Source organism: Saccopteryx leptura, chromosome X (genome assembly GCF_036850995.1).
Source record: "Saccopteryx leptura isolate mSacLep1 chromosome X, mSacLep1_pri_phased_curated, whole genome shotgun sequence".
NCBI classification, from domain to species: Eukaryota; Metazoa; Chordata; class Mammalia; order Chiroptera; family Emballonuridae; genus Saccopteryx; species Saccopteryx leptura.
In genome coordinates this window covers 20,894,415-20,908,575 of record NC_089516.1, presented here as the reverse complement: position 1 = coordinate 20,908,575, position 14,161 = coordinate 20,894,415, and the positions used below count along the sequence as shown (strand labels likewise).

At 36.8% G+C, this 14,161-nt stretch overlaps 1 protein-coding gene and 1 pseudogene across 1 annotated transcript in view; one reads left to right on the top strand and one right to left on the bottom strand.

Moving 5' to 3' along the window:
- The window catches only part of IL1RAPL1 (interleukin 1 receptor accessory protein like 1), a 1,376,054-nt gene that overhangs the window by 1,264,699 nt on the left and 97,194 nt on the right, over positions 1-14,161 (bottom strand). The gene's annotated exons all lie outside the window — the stretch shown is intronic.
- On the top strand, positions 12,056-13,228 carry LOC136386235 (histone-binding protein RBBP4 pseudogene; annotated as a pseudogene).

The following is a 14,161-nucleotide window of genomic DNA, read 5'->3' as shown; positions in this document are numbered from 1 at the left end:
GCAGGAAAATCTCTGGGATTGAATTAAACATACTGAAACTTCTTTTACATAGGCAAGAATAAGATAGGTCATAGTTAATTAACATGATAACAATAACAATGAAAGGATCTGGGGTTCCTGCCCTGGTGGGATACTTGCCCCGAGGGAGGACAGGAAAAGATTACCTGCATGTTTTCAGGTACAATATTGAAGATGCAAAAGACAACAGGCAGGATAGATGAAGGTAGCCACTGGCTTTTGTTAGAGAAAAATACTGTCCTAGGACATGACTACCTGCCATGAACTGCTTTTAATTAGAAAGTTTTAATATCAGACTATCCTATGTGGCTACTTTAGGTCTCTGAGTTTGTGAGGCCACCATGAGGACTCCCTTGAGCTCTTCAGGTTTAGTATGTGGCCCCCTTTTCATTCAAAAAGCAATTATTCAATCACTTATTAAATCCTAGAGAACAGACTATTGGTAAGTATAACCTCAGTTGTGTTGTGACTTATTTAAGTCTAAGTAAACATCAGCCTAAATAACTAAATGAGACATGATCACAAATGGTACTGATTAGATAGTTAAAATATTCAAAAATAAATATGGATTGCCCTGGCCATTGGCTCAGTGGTTAGAGAAACAGCTCAGTATAGGACCTTCTGGGTTTGATTTCAGGTCAAGGGCACATAAGAGAAGCAACCATCTGCTTCTCTCTAACACCCTCTCCCCCTTTTTATCCCCTTCCCCTCCCACAGCCAGTGGTTTGATTCATTCCAACGTCATCCCAGGCACTGAGGATACCTCAGTTGGTCCGAGTGTCGGCCTCAGTCACTAAAATAGCTTGATTGATTCAAGCATCAGCCCCAGACAGGGGTTGCTGGGTGGATCCCAGTCAGGATTCATGTGGGAGTCTGTCTCACTATCTTCCCCTCCTCACTTAAACAAGTAAATAAACAAATAAGGCTTAAGAAGGTGAGACTCAGAAATTGGTTACTGGGTCTAAGAGGCAGTTCAGGTTTCACCATAGAAGTGAAGCAGATACTTTCACAATTAAAGGGAGAAAGATTGTTGATACAGTCAGAGAAGCTGATTTTTGTCAAATACTTAGTGCTATAAAAGCCAAATATTCGAATAGTACATTGTTTAGTTGGTAGAAAATTAACTAGTTTGATATTTAAAATCATAACTTTCTTTGTTCCAACCAATTGCCCAGTCTTCCCAAGTAAAAAGTTCTACCATTATCTTTGATTTTATTCAGTTTAGTTTTGTTTTGTTTCTCATTTTGGAGACAATAGAAGAGCCTTTCGGGGTCTCATTTTAAAATGGTAACATAGTTAATAGTGATGCTTATCAATGTGAGATTAATTTAGAAATTAAATTAAAACCCAAAATTTAAAACTTTCCATTCTTTTCAAAATTTAAGATTTAGACAGAATACAATAATTAAAATCATCACAAATTTATAAAAGCCCTACTAAAATTCTATGGCGTGTTAGGTATGTAAGCTCATAATTGAGCACCATAACATAAATAAAACATGATTCTGACCCTCAAGAATAATCTAAAATTTATGGACTGGTCAACAGACACATATCTGGCATTACATACCATTTATGCCAATAATTTGGTTTCTAATAATTAACAAAAAGGATAAATAAAAAGAAAAAAAGAAATCAGTTTCCTCACTGTTTTCTGAATAGACTAGAAAACATTCTAATTCAATTTAGTTTATAATATAATAGTACAGCTACAATTGTACCACAGTAAAATACATCAGAAGTTTTATAGTACCTTACAACAGAAATCCAGAAGAAGCAGTGATATTTTTGTGCATTTTGAAAGGTATTGGGAATGTCTGTCATGATGAAAATGTCCACAAATCAACCTACATATGACACCTTGTCCTTCCATTTCTTCAGTCTAAAGGAATTAAGAAAGTGAACTGAATTTAGATGTAAATATTTATATGTGGAGCACATAACCCAGAGCTACCATTTCTTCTGAAAATCCACTTAATTTTTCAAGTCTTAGTTGTCTCTAAGAAAAGGGTGACAATGAAATGAAATATTTATGCAAAAGTAGTTTTAAAATTATATAACAATCAAAAGGTACTGTATTTCAATGAGTAAATATACTTGTCAATAAAGAAATCTACAAAGCCCTCAGGAGAGGAGGTATGTATTTTATTTCTTTCTGCATTTTTTTTTGTCCTTAAAGTAAATAATTTCTCATGCTGTAACAGACAGAACAATGGCTCCCAAAGACCCCCATATCCAAATCCCCAGAATCTATGAATATGTTATCTTACATGTATAACAAGGACTTCAAAGATGAGATAAAGGCCCTGGCCAGCAACACAGTGGATAGTGTTTGCCTGGTGTATGGACATCCCAGGTTCGATTGCTGGTCAGGGCACACAAAAATAGTGACTATCTGCTTCTGTCCTCCTCCCTCTCCTGCTTTTCTCCCTCTTCCTTCTGCAGACAGTGGCTCAATTGGTTTGAGCATGGCACCAGGCACTGAGTATAGTTCAGGTGTTCTGAGTATCAGCCTCAGGTGCTAAAAATAGCTCAGTTGGGTCAAGCATTGGCCCAGGACAGGGATGCTATGCTGAGTGGCTGGAGCTCATGTGGGAGTCTGCCTCAATATCTCTTCTCCTCTTACCAAACAAACAAACAAATAAAATGTAAAGCCAGTTGCCGCAGCCACCATCAAAGCCTCCTGGCCTGTGCAGGTTCGCATTTGTTTCGGACAGACGGTAATGAAACAATAGAGCCAAGAACTGGTGGGCCATTATATTTAATCCTAGCTCACACCCTGCGGGCAAGAAATACACACAGTGAAAAAACACTTCCCTTTCCATTCAGGGCTCCCAAAGCCACTGACTCATCCGAGTTTCCTAGAATAAAAAGTTTCTACATTACCAACCTTATTCACCTCTGTTCCCCATCTCCTTCTCTCTGCACAAATTCTGCACGAACTAGCTTCTCCTCAGCACTTCACCATCTTGGTTGCCTCTCCTTTCCGATGCTAATTTCAGGAACCGAGCCAAAGACCTCCTGATCTGCCTCATTTTATAGTGTAGAAATCAAAACCTTTAAACCAATATACAAATAAGGAAGTCTCTGATACAAAGTCACTTATCTGAGGCATAAACAGGATTCCTCATAACAGTGCACTACCCCACATCATTCAACAGTCAATAGTGTGGGGAAAAGCTTAGTTTTGAAAAGATCTTAGTATTAAAATGGCAGGAAAGGCTTAGTCTTAAAACTAAGCATTAGGCCAGGCATGGCCAACAGTTTTTGCCCCCAGGCCAGATTGGAAAGAAAACTTTTTTCACGGGCCGGACGAAATATTAAAATTAAAAAATGTTAAATACAAAAACGATTCATTTAAGTAAACAAAATTTTATTATGTAATTTGTTTATGAATAAATGAGAGAAAAAAATTTTAATATACAATATTATTTTAATAAAAATATAATTACATACTGTATAAATATCCAAACTGTATCGTAATCAATAGAAACAATATTTAATTAATAGAATGAACTTGAAGGAGTTATATCACAAATAAAACAATTATTTAGTTTTACAGACAGCCTGGACACGTTTTCAGTTATCAACTGCAGCTATTGTCTATGCTACAATGCCACTTGATTCAGCACACTTGACCACAAAAATAACAAACTGTTTGACCTTGGGTGCACACTGGCAAACTCCACCTAAAAGAATGTGGGTTTCACATCACCGCTAAATGTCAAACAGTACATATCGAGTACAGACGAGTACAAAAGTTGTAAATTTTTATAATGAATTTTTTAAAAAAATAAATAAGTACCGGGAATTCATTCGACCCAATTAATGGAAGTTAACCCTAGATTAGTCACACACGGAATTGTTTTCCACGTATCACTATCTTCTTAAATATCTCGATTTCCAGTAACCAAAGATGCTTCCACTTCTGAGTAGCTGAAATTTTAAAGTAGCGGAGAATATTAAAAATTTAATTGCTGGCTGCATAAACTCATTACATGGGCTGGATCTGGCCTGCGGGCCATATGTTGGCCATGCCTGCCTTAGGGTATAATGACTTTGTTGGCTTACAGCCTGTCTCCCATACCCAATACAAACTATAAGCGAGCAAAGGTACACATCATATTTGCAAACTTATTTGACCCACATAAATAAATAAAAATGAGGTCAAGTTAAGGATTCAGACATTCTCCTGAATTATCTGAATGAGCCCACAAGGACCCTTATAAGTAAACAAGGGAAGCAAGAGACTCAGAGAAGTAGATGTAAGAATGGAATCAGAAGTCAGTGATGTGGTTGCTGGCTTTGAAGATGGAAGACAGGCTACAAGCTAAGGAATGCGGGCAGCCTCTAGAAGCTGGAAAAAGGAACAGATTCTTCCCTAGAGCCTCCAGAAAAGAATGCAGCCCTACCAATACCTTGACTTTAGCCTAGTGAAATATGTGTCAGACTTCTGGGATAGTAAAATAATAATTTTGTGTTGTTTAACCCATTGTAGGGAAAACAGCTGTACTAGGCTTGCTCTCTGGTTTACTAGCTGCACTTTGCCTGATCAGTGAGTAAGCACGTGGCAACATCACGTGTGGATAGTCTATGTAAGGCTATGGATGTCTTCCCTCGGCGGCAATTGTCCCAGATTGTTCTCCCGCCACTGCGAGGTGTGGTTTTCCTGCTCCCTTGCCCTTCACAGCAAAAAGAAGGTTTTCCTTTGTTTATTAGCTCTTTTATCTTTTTGTTTATTCACTCGCCTGTCCTTGCAAGCCTCCAATAAATGCCTAATGGCCCTACACTTTCAGGCTCCGCAGTTCCTCTGTCTGCCAGAATTCAATGAGAACCTGCCTGGCCTCAATCATCAGCATTACATTCATTAATCATGGGATTTTTTTTTTAAACAGTGCTAGGAAACTAATACATATGTCAAGGGAGTGTTGGCTTGGCTTCTAGCCCACTGGGCTCTAACCACAGGGCTGTGTGACTTTAGGCCAGTCCTTCCCTATTTCAAGTACAGAAGTGGAATTAATGTAATCTCTCAGGTGTCCCCAATCTGAAAAAGATAATAATTAAACACACTAACTTCTTTCTTTCTCTGTTCCCACCTTTTATGCTTCCTCCCCTTCCTGGATTAAAAAAAGCTGTTTCCTCTCCTGAATTTAATGCTTTAGGGAGAAGGTTATTCCTTGGGCTAGCTTGTCTGGTAGAAACTGCTGAGGGATAATGAGGCCCACTCACCCTGACAAGCCATGTCAGCTACTTTCCTTCACTGGCAATAAGTAGGGAACTTCTTTTACCCGCTCCAATTTTCCCTGAGTCTATTTTCCAGACTTCAAAATACACAAGGAGAAGTTACATAGAAATCCAATATAAACTCAAGGTCCCTAGAGAGTAGTTAGTTGGGAAATTATATGTAAAAATGTCCTCATCAAGATGACTCTTCCAAAGATTGTCTTTAGCACTAAGATTTTAAAAATTTATGATTTGTCATCCCCAATTATAAGCAGAGATTTTTATAAGGATTTGTGGTTTCTCTGGATAATTCACTCACTAACAACACACTTGACCTTGAGCCAAATAGGTCAGCTAAACCATATATAACAATAGCCACAACTAAAAAGTATACTCACACTTACTTCAACCTTAAATTCTAATAATTGTAACAAGAGTCTTAAATTCCAGGAATAAGATGGTGAAGACTTTAAATTCCTTAAACAACCAACTTTGTCACAATAACACATTGGGTGATTATTCAATATTTAAAAATAAAAACTTGAAGTTTGTATTTTAAATTAGAAAGGAAACATTATATTACCATAGAAGTGCTCATACTGTTGTGAAAGAAGGCTGCAAAAGTTCTATGGTTAAAGTGGCCCAGCAATTCCACTGCAAGGTATTTCACCCTCCCAAATTGAAAACAAGTGTTGAATACTTGTACATTAATGTTCAATATTAACATCACTATTCACAATATCCAAAAAGTGGAAACTTAAACATCTATCAGCAAAGGAATACACATATAATGGAATACTATTCAGTCATAAAAATTATGACATATGGATGCATGCTACAACATGGATGGGCCTCAAAAACATGTTAAGTAAAAATCGAGGCAAAAATAGTAATGTATTGTATGCTTCAATTTATATAAAATCTAGAGTAGGTAAATCCATAGAGACAGAAAGCAGATTAGTGGTCTCCAGGGACTAAGAGGAGGGAAATTGAGAATGACATAATGCATACAAGTTTTCCTTTTGGGGTGATGAAAATGTTTAGAAACTAAAATTGATGATTGCATGTCACTGTAAATGTTCTAAATGACACAAAATTGTGCATTTTTAAATGGTTAATTTTATATCATATGAATTTCACTTCAATTTTAAAACAAAGTTCTGTGGTTAAGACAGAGAACTGAATTCCTTTTTGGCCCCATCACTTACAATCTTTCTTTGACAAATGACTTAAACTCTCCATCATAAAGACTAATGGACAGAAACCTCATGTACATTGGAGTTGGAAAGGCCTGTATGGGGAGTTCTCACACACTACCTCTCATCCTCAATTTCTCCAAACAGAAAGAAAGTACTTTTCATTTCCAACATGTTTTTCCACTCTACTAGTCCAGCAGGAAAGAGGAGAATCTTATCCTCAGCCAGCAATCACTCAGCCAATGAAAGACCACTACAACTCAAGCAATAAAAAGCCACTACTCTTCAAACTCCCAATTTCTTCCAGTAAACTCTTTGTTTAAACCAGGGGTCTCAAACTCGCGGCCCAAGGGCCACATGCGGCCCGCCGAACAATTTTGTGCGGCCCGCAGACTAATCCACGAAGTTCAAAATATTTTGGATAAAATTAAGTAAGCCTAGGGCCCTACTTGTATTTTTCATTTCTCTAGCATCCTAGTTAGATATTAGCTTAGTTAACAGCAGTTGTGATGCGAACTACAGTTTCTGGTCGTTTTGTGACACTGAGTAAACTGCATGTACGATTGTGCTTGTTGTACTGATTTTTTTTTGTTTTCAACTGCAGTGAGAAAAGTGTTGCGTAACAGTTGCCTTTTGTAGACCTAGTGCGGCCCGCCGAACGGCTGTGATCTTGCTCTGCGGCCCACATGCTGAGTTGAGTTTGAGACCCCTGGTTTAAACAGTCCCTCTGAACTTCCCTTTTCTCTTTTAAAAACTAAAGTTCCTCTCCTTTGTCCTCTGGACATGTGTGTAGTTCACCAGTAGACCATATCCCAAACTGAAATTGTTTCCCAAATGAACACACTTTGCTGAAAATAAATATGTGGCTATTGTTTAAGGTCAGAACCACTCACCTTTCAGAGTTAAAGTGAATATTAAATTAAATACTGTATTTACAGTATCTGATGCATAGTAGATTATTAGAAAAATAAAACGTCCCTTCTCTGCCCTTTTTATTCCCCCTCTACAGACTATTGGGACTTAAGAATACCAATTTATAAACATAAATAAGCAGTAGGCAAAAGCAAAAATTACATTAGTGTACAAATTCTAGAAATAAACTTAAAGAAATATTCAAATAAAATGATGATCTTCACATACACTCTCACAGACCTTATACACACTTCAGTGTTGTTGCTACTATAACAGACAGAAAATGTGAAAACCAAATGTTCATCAATCAGATATTGATTCAGTAAATTAAGACACATCAGTTTAACAGACTACTTTATAGCCATTCTAATTAGGATGTAGATTTATATTTAATGACACTGAAAGATATCCATACCATAAAAGAGGGGGAAAGAAAATAGTTTCAAAATTTTATACATCACATGATCCCTTATATATTACATTAAAAATACAAAGGAAAAAAGATTGTAACAATATACAATATAAACAACTTTAAATGCTGGTATAAAGAATGATATTTATAATACTTTTGTAACAAAAAAAGTCAATAAAAGCATACCTATTTTGAAAAAAAAGATGTAATGAAAAAATTCTAACATCCCTTTCTCATTATCAAACACAGTATAAAATTAGTTGACTTATAAATGTACTTCCCTCTTTCTGCTGTATAAAATTTTATAAGTCTTGTAGAGCAGTATTTTCCTTTATAAAAAATAAACATACCATTTATTAGCTGTGTGACTTCTGAAAAATCACTTAACCTATGCACATCAAAATGTTGAAAAGCTAAGTTATATAATTGGTACAGAAATATCAGTCTGTCACTATGCATAGGAGAAAAGCAACCAAGGTCAGGATTTGAGTCCTTAGACCTAGAGGATGTTAATAAAGTCCTAAAAAACATTACCAGCTCTCAAGAAAAGTCAAAATCATAAATTCAGTGTTCTTGATATGCATATGTGAACTTTTTTTTCCTTTTTATTGAATTTATTGGGGTGAGACTGGTTAAAAAAAGTATTTAGGTTTCAGGCACACAATTCCACAACACAGCATCTATATACTGTATTGTGTGTTCATCACTCCAAGTCAAGTCTCTGTCCATAATCATTTAACCCCCACCTGTTAGAATGGCTTTTATCAATAAATCAATAGGTTACAAGTTTTGGCTAGTACGTGGAGAAAAGGGATCCTTCATTTGCTATTGGTGGGAATGTAGACTAGTGCAGTCACTATGAAAGAATTATGGAGTTATATCAGAAAATAAAAAATGGAACTGCCTTATGACCCGATTCTACTTCTGGGGATTTCTCTGAGGAAACCCAAAACACTAATTTGAAAGAATATATGACCCCCTATGTTTATTGCAGCATTACTTACAACAGCCAAAATTTGGAAGCAGCCCAAGTGCCCATCAGTAGATGAGTATATAAAAAAGCTCAGGTACATATACACAATGGAACACTACCCAGCCTTAAAAAAGGAAACCGCCTGACCAGGTGGTGGCGCAGTGGATAGAGCATTGGACTGGGATGCCGAGGACCCAGGTTCCAGACCCCAAGGTCGCCAGCTTGAGTGCAGGTTCATCTGGCTTAAGCATAAAGCTCATCAGCTTGGACCGAAGGTCGCTGGCTCGAGCAAGGGGTTACTCAGTCTGCTGAAGGCCCACGGTCAAGGCACATATGAGAAGCAATCAATGAACAACTAAGGCGTCGCAACAAAAAACTGATGATTGATGCTTCTCATCTCTCTTTGTTCCTGTCTGTCTGTCCCTATCTGTCCCTCTCTCTGACTCTCTCTCTCTGTCCCTGTAAAAAAAAAAAGGAAGGAAGCCTTACTCTTTGTGACATAGATCTGAGAGCACTATACTAAGTAAAACAAACCAATCAGAGAAAGACAAATACCATATAATTACACTCATATGTGGAATATAATGAACACAATGAACTGAAAAGCAAAATAGAAACAGATTCTTAGAAAGAGAGCCTTCTGACAGCTCTCAGGGTGGGGAACTAAGTGAGGGTAGAGTGAGGGACTGAGCAAAAATGAAAAAAAAAAAATAGAAAAAAAACTAATGGACACAGACAACAGTGTGGTGATTGCTGGGGGGAAGGAGGGTGGGGGATATGGAACAGGAAATAGGGGAGATAAACTGTACAGTGTACAGATGATGTGTTGTACAATTGTGCACCTGAAACCTGTATAATTTTGTTAGCCAGTGTCACCCCAATAAACTCAATAAAAGGGAAAAATTCCTTTAACAATCATGAAAGCGAGTTGTAACTGATCCCTTCTACCAAAATACTATGTTTAACAATGATAACCATTAAAAAAGAAGTAGCATGCTACACAAAGTCAGCTATACTCATGAAACTAATGAATGGAATATAATTACCATAACGTATCCCCAATTAAACTTCTACCAGGCTTTGGGAGTTGGAGCTGCCAGGATACAATATCCAGCCCCAAAAAAGGTTAAATCAATACAATATAATTCCATTGTCTGTATATTTGCCTTTCTATGGTTTTGTATAGGATTGTGGTGCTCAATAACAGGCCCCCTTCTTTATATTTCTACTTAACTACCCTCCAACCTGATACTGGCTTCTCCTTCCCACCTCTATAATCTACAGAATACTTAGCAAAATGCTAAATATCTGGTAGATGCTCAAAACTATATATTAACTATATATTGTTTTTGGTTAAAATAGTGGGACAATATAAGCAGCAAATAGGTCTTATAATGCAGCTTGTCTCTGAGCTTAACAGCAATGCTGATTTACACCAACCCACTGGGGCTTGGCAAACTCACACAGAATGGCAGACATATTCAAGCAACCATGACATGGCATGTTAGAGAAGCAGCAAGGGTTTAAAAAGATGCTTTGAAGATGTCCTTGAAATGTACCTTTGAACCTTATTATGGAACTTGTTAAGATTAGCTGTAACAAATAGTGTGGGCTGCAGAAAGGATAAATGGGATGACCCATTTCAAGCATTTAAAGCCCAAAAGTGTAACAGGAAGAAACACCAAGAAGACAACTGCTCATTGCTGCTATTGTACGTCAAGAATTATCTTGACCAAATGATGACATTATGGTTAGGTGCCTGTCTAGTAATTTTAGCAACACTTCATTTATATTCACTACAAAAGATATAGCCATCTTCTTATCACTTTCAATCATTACTTATGAATTCCCCTATATATATGAACCAGGTTATTTTTTAAAACCTATGCTTTGGGCATTAAAATTAAAATGAAGAAATATTTATTTCTTACCTATTTTAAATCTGTCTTGCTAGTTAAGGGAAGGAAAAAAAATTCACTTCCTTTCCAGGTTCTTTTGGCTGGTCTAATAATTAAATTGATAGATTAACAATGGAAAATAACCAAATGTTATTACATAAGTACATATGGGAACCCCCATATACATGAGAGTATGTGGAGTTCAGAAACAAATGTAAAATGAGGTCTACATGGCATTCTGAGTTAAGGATGAGGTAAGGCATTTGAGACCTCAGAAGGGTGGAAAGTCATTCTTAGTATAGCAAGAACAGATATTCAGTAATTAAAAGTTTGCCCTGCCCTATACATAGGTCATAAAAAGTTATCTCTGGCAATACTCTAATTATGGGCAAGGCCCCCAATCAAAAATCTTTAAGGGAGAGGTAAAAGTTTCTTGTGAGCCCACAGGGTCTTGATTGCCTTCAGCTCATAATAATCTATGTGCCAAAAGAGCACATCTTGTGGAGGCCTGTTCTCAACCCCTTCACCAGACACAAACCCAGGAATTTAAATGTATAAGACGTGCATACATGAGGTAAAAAATAGAGCTGAATATTTTTAAGTTCATTGAGTTAATTTTGGTCTAAAAAATCATTTTTAATAAATCATGTATGCTGCATAAACTTATGTATTTTCAACTTTAAAAAGGCTTGAGTCTTGACTTTTTTCCAAGCTATTAAAAAAAATAAGTTTAACCCAAGAAAAAAGTAAAATTCTAAAATGGTTATTTTTTTTCCAAAATAAATGTATCTCAAACAGGACTATATTTTCCCAAGCCAAAATTAGGACACGTAGCTTGAAATGTAGGTAGATAATTCAGACTATTCGAAAATCAGGCCAATTGAAACAAATCTAGGCTAAATGGTTATTGCACCTATTTTAACTTAGATAACAAAAACCATTGATGTATAAACTACTCCTTCCTCAAAATATTTTGTTGGCACAAAGTCAATGTAAAAAATAACCATGATAGTTGTTTTCTCATCACTATATCCACAGAGTCTATCTCTATACCTGACAGATGATAGGTAATTTATTAGTTTCTTTGAGTGAATGTGGAAGGAGGGGAGTGTGTGAATGCGTGTGTGTGTGTGTGTGTGTGTGTGTGTGTGTGTGAGAGAGAGAGAGAGAGAGAGAGAGAGAGAGAGGGAGAGATTTTTTCCATGAAAGAAAAGAAGCACTTTGTGCAAAAGAAGCCACTTATATGTTATTTTTAAAATCTTACTGAGCCCCTAAATAATGAAGCAAACACAGTCAATAGAAATGAAGAGAGATGCAGCAGGAAACAATAGAGGTGGCGCTCATAGTGAAGGCTCACAGCCTCCCTGTCCTTCCCCCAACACTCAACCCCAGAGTCCCCCTGGCTTGCCTGCCTGCCTTGGCTGACAAGAAAGCAGCCTTTGATGATGCAGGAGAAGAATGTGTGCTCAACAAAGAGTACAATATATGAAGAAAGAACACCCTTTTTCTTTACGACTTGGTGATGACCCATGCTCTGGAGTGGCCGAGCCTAATTGCACAGTGGCTTTCAGATGTACCCAAACCAGAGAAAAAGATTTTAGCATTCACCAAGTTGCCCTGGGGACATAAACACCGAATGAACAAAACCACCTTGTTGATAGCCAGTGTGCAGCTTCCTATAGATGATGCTCAGTTTGATGCTTCATACCACAGCAGTGAGAAAGGATAATGTGGAGACCTGCTAGTGAAAAAATGGAACTGGAAATCAAGGTTAACCACAAAGGAGAAGTGAACAGAGCAGGTGATATGCCGCAGAACACTTGCATCATTGCAACAAAGACTATCCAGAGATGTTCTGTTTTTGATTACACAGAACAGCCTTCTAAACCAGACCCTTCTGGAGAGTGCACCTCAGACTTTCATCTCCATGAACATAAAAGGAAAGCTATGGGCTTTCTTGAAACCCATATCTCAGTGGGCCACTTACTTAGAGCTTCCAATGACCACACCATCTGCCTATGGGACATTGGTGTTGTTTGAAAGGAAGAAAATGTGGATGCAAAGACCAACTTCACAGGGCATACAGCAGCAGTAGGAGATGTTTTGTGATATATTCTCCCTGAGTCCCTCTTTGGGTCAGTCATAGATGACCATAAGCCTATGATCTGGAATACTCATCTAAATAATACTTTCAAACCAAGCCACTCTGTTGAGTCTCACACTGCTCAAGTGAACTGCTTTTATTTCAATCACTATAGTGAGTTCATTCTTACCACAGGATCAGCTAATAAGACTGTTGCCTTATGGAGCTGAGAAGTCTGAAATTGAAGTTGCATTATGTTGAATTACATAAGGATGAAATATTGCAGTTTCAGTGGTCTCACAATGAGACTATTTTGGCTTCCAGTGGTACTGATTGCAAACTGAATGTCTAGGATTTAAGGAAGAGGAATAAACCCCAGAAGATGCAGAAGATGGGCTACGGAAGTTATTGTTTATTCATGGTGGTCACACTGCCAAGATACCTGATGTCTTCTGGAATTGCAGGAAACCGGAAGGAAGCATGGATCCAGAAAAGTCGCAGGTTTATATTTAAATTTTCTTAGTAACAAAAATATAAGGTAGCCACCGAAAGAATATTGTGTGTGGTTATTTTATTTTTCTTCTTATGCTATATCCCCAAGTTTTACAGACTCACTTAAATAAAAGCTAGAAGTAAGAAATAGAGCCAAGTGAGGTAGGTGTCTGAGTCATGATGTATAAGTTCTATAAGATGTCATTTTTATTCAGGAACTAGGGGAGATTCAAGTCATAAATTCTTATTCTAAAATCTTCACATGTGGCTTTCCAAAATGGGTATTTTCCCATGCAGAACAGTTTTCCCTTTCAGTTTCTTGAGTTTAGTCAAAGCTATGTGTGCTTCTTTCCCCACATATTTTTGCTTGTTAGTGTATTTCTTGAGATGTTTTCATATTATTTTTTCCTTTCTGTGAAATGTTTTTTTTAAAAAAAACTTGTTACCAACAAGTTGTGAAGATGTGTGTTTTTACCTAACAGTTATACCACAGGCAGACTATCCAGTAAAGTTAAAAAGAGTAAATCAATAGCTTGTATTTGTTTTTAAAATTAAATTAATCTTGGATAAGAGTTGCATTTTTTAGGGGTTAGTCCTTAACCTCTAGTTTGATACTATCTCTGTTTTGAGTGACCTGTTTCACCTGATTAACTGTGTAAGCATTTATAATAGAATAAATTGCTTTTCTACACAAAACTATATATATATGAAGCAAATATATGCCTATAAAAATACTACATGAGTCAACTATTAACTAAATAAGCTTATATTTAGTTTGAGAAATAAATATATTTTTTCAGTAATTATTTAGTTAAAAAAAACTTTATTATGCAATTTTAAAATGAAATCCAAAGGATGTTTCGTTAGGTGTTATTCTAATACAATGCCCCCTCAATACACCAAATAAAAGGATGTGCTTCTCTATTATGTTTCAGAAAATATTCTTCTTTGATT